Source organism: Littorina saxatilis, linkage group LG7 (genome assembly GCF_037325665.1).
Source record: "Littorina saxatilis isolate snail1 linkage group LG7, US_GU_Lsax_2.0, whole genome shotgun sequence".
Classification (NCBI taxonomy): domain Eukaryota; kingdom Metazoa; phylum Mollusca; class Gastropoda; order Littorinimorpha; family Littorinidae; genus Littorina; species Littorina saxatilis.
In genome coordinates this window covers 29,246,507-29,249,329 of record NC_090251.1, presented here as the reverse complement: position 1 = coordinate 29,249,329, position 2,823 = coordinate 29,246,507, and positions in this window count along the sequence as shown.

Genomic DNA, 2,823 nt, shown 5'->3' with positions numbered 1-2,823 from the left:
ACACACACACACACACACACACACACACACACACACACACACACACACAATGATGTGATTTGCCAAAAAAATAAAGCGCGTACCTGTGCATTCATTCGATAAAAAAAGGAAATTGGAAATCTGATTATAATGAACCGTAACATAAACGTTATTTTTATTTTAGACCGAAATATGACAAATGACATTTTACACAGATCTCGACGGTCATAATTGCCAGCGTTATCCCGGAGAACAATGAATGGCTCGTTCTAAGTAAAACATCATTTTCGGGTTTAAAATGCAAATGACGTATAATTAATGAATCGGGTATATATATATGAGCAACGGTTTGTGTTTGTCAGTTCATATGTCATGTCTTGTCAACAGGAATCAACAGTGCAAGCAAGAAAAGAGGTGATAGTGTGCAAGCGACCGCGGGAAAACGAGTTCACAAAGAATGTCGTAAACTTTACACCAACACACACGTCATTGAAAGAGACCTGAGAGCACAGAAGAGATTGCATGATGAAGTTGATCAGGCAGGTCCAAGTCTTCGATCACAACAAAATGCCTTTGACTTTGCTACTTGTTGTTTATACTGTGGAACCATGGCGAATCTTGCAGCCAAAAACGCGCCTGACAAAGCCTTCCAGGTTCGTACGTTTTCGTTCCAGGACTCAGTATTTGCCTCGTGCGACAACAGACAGGATGAGTGGTCAGACACAGTGCGGGGGCGACTGGAATATGCGATAGACTTGCATGCAGCTGATTCTATTTATCACAAAACCTGTGATGTCAACTTCAGGACAGGAAAGCAGATCCCACAGCGGTTTCAAGTCACTTCGTCAACATCATCATCTAAAAGGCCTTGTCAAAGAGGACGACCAAAAGATACAGACAAGAGAAATGCGTACGAACAAACAGTTCAGTACCTATGTGAAAATGATGACGAGCAAATCACCATCGGTGAACTCGTCGAAAAAATGAACGAGTTCTCAGAAGGAAAAACGTACACCCACCAACACATGAAAGACAAACTGTTGGAAACGTTTGCAGACAGAATCATTGTCACGGAAGTAAATGGAGATGCCAATGTTGTAACATTCCAAACAACAGCTAGAACTCTTCTCCATGACTTTTTTAGCGCTCCCAAAGCAACAAATGACGAAGAAGAAAAGCTTAGGGTAGTGAAGGCTGCGGCTGAGATGATCAGAAACGACGTTAAAGCAGCTGCAACAGCAAGCAGCCACTATCCAACATCCGATGACATAGCGTCCGTGACCAAGAATCTAGATTTTGTTCCTCAGTCTCTTCAGGTTCTGCTTCGCACGATATTTAGTGAGAAGGATGCGGACGTCAAGATTGCTTCAATCGGCCAGGCGATTGTGCAAGCTGCTCGTCCGAGAGTTGTTATTGCCCCATTGCAAGTTAGACTCTGTATCCAAATGCATCATCACTTCGGTTCAAGGTTTCTGATTGATGTTCTCAATACCATGGGATTCACTTCATCCTACACAGAGGTACAAAAGTTCGAAGCAAATGCAGCAGTTTCTCAGAGTACAGACATACCTGGATATCAAAGTTCTTTTCTCCAATACGTCGCTGACAATGTCGACCATAATTCCAGCACCCTTGATGGTCACAACACATTACATGGGATGGGAATAGTAGTTTCCAAGATTAGCAAACAAGTCCCAGCTTGCTGACGAAATATGGAAAATTGCCAACGTTGACATGCCAGAGCTACCAAAGTGTGATGTTGAAGTCCAATACATCCTGGACGGAGGGGCTCTTCAGCAGCTGATACCTTGGCCTCGAGGTGCAACATTTGCTGCAATAATACGATCTTACGTCCAGTTTGTTCAGCACAGGTTCCAGAATGCAACCGTGGTTTTCGATGGATACAACTCTGGTCCATCTACCAAGGATGTCACTCACATCCGTCGAGCCAAGGGAAAGTGTTCACCTGAAGTCGTCTTCAAGCCGGAAATGTCATTGCAGGCAAGAAAGGATGTGTTTCTCTCCAACAAGAAGAACAAGCAGCGGTTCATTAACCTCCTCTCTGAAGCCCTGGCTGCAAACTTGTGTCCGACGGTGTGTGCTGACGGAGATGCAGACTGCATGATAGTTGCTCAGGCTCTAGAGAGTTCAAAGACACAGGTTACTATTGTTGTAGGAGACGACACTGATTTGCTGGTTCTCCTTTGTCACCATGCCTCAGACAACCATCGTGACATCTTTTTGGAACCAAGCCACAGGACAAGTACCAAGACAGTCAAGCTATGGAATATCAGGCATACCAGGTGTCTTGGCAGTCTATGCCAAGTCCTACCAGTCATCCATGCTGTCAGTGGTTGCGACACAACGTCAAGGCCATTTGGAGTAGGCAAGCGAAGTGCATTTCGCAAATTTCAGAGATCTAAAGAACTCAAGAGTCTGGCTTCCATGTTTCTTACAGACTGTACACCGAGCAACAGCACTGAAGCTGGGGAGAAAATACTTGTCTCACTTTATGATGGAACATCTCCCGACTGCCTGGATGACTTGAGATACAACATGTTCTGCACGAAAGTTGCAGGGGGAACTTCGTTTTTACAAATGCATTGTCTTCCTCCAACGTCTGCTGCAGCAAAATACCACAGTCTTCGTGTGTATCTACAAGTACAAGAGTGGGCAGGAACTGTCTTGGAACCTCAAGATTGGGGCTGGAAGACAGCTGGAGACAACCTGGTACCCTGTACCACTGATCTCCCTCCAGCACCTTCCAAGCTGCTGTCAGTCATCAGATGCAACTGCAAATCTGACTGTGAAACCAAGCGCTGCAGTTGTAGAAAACACGGTCTG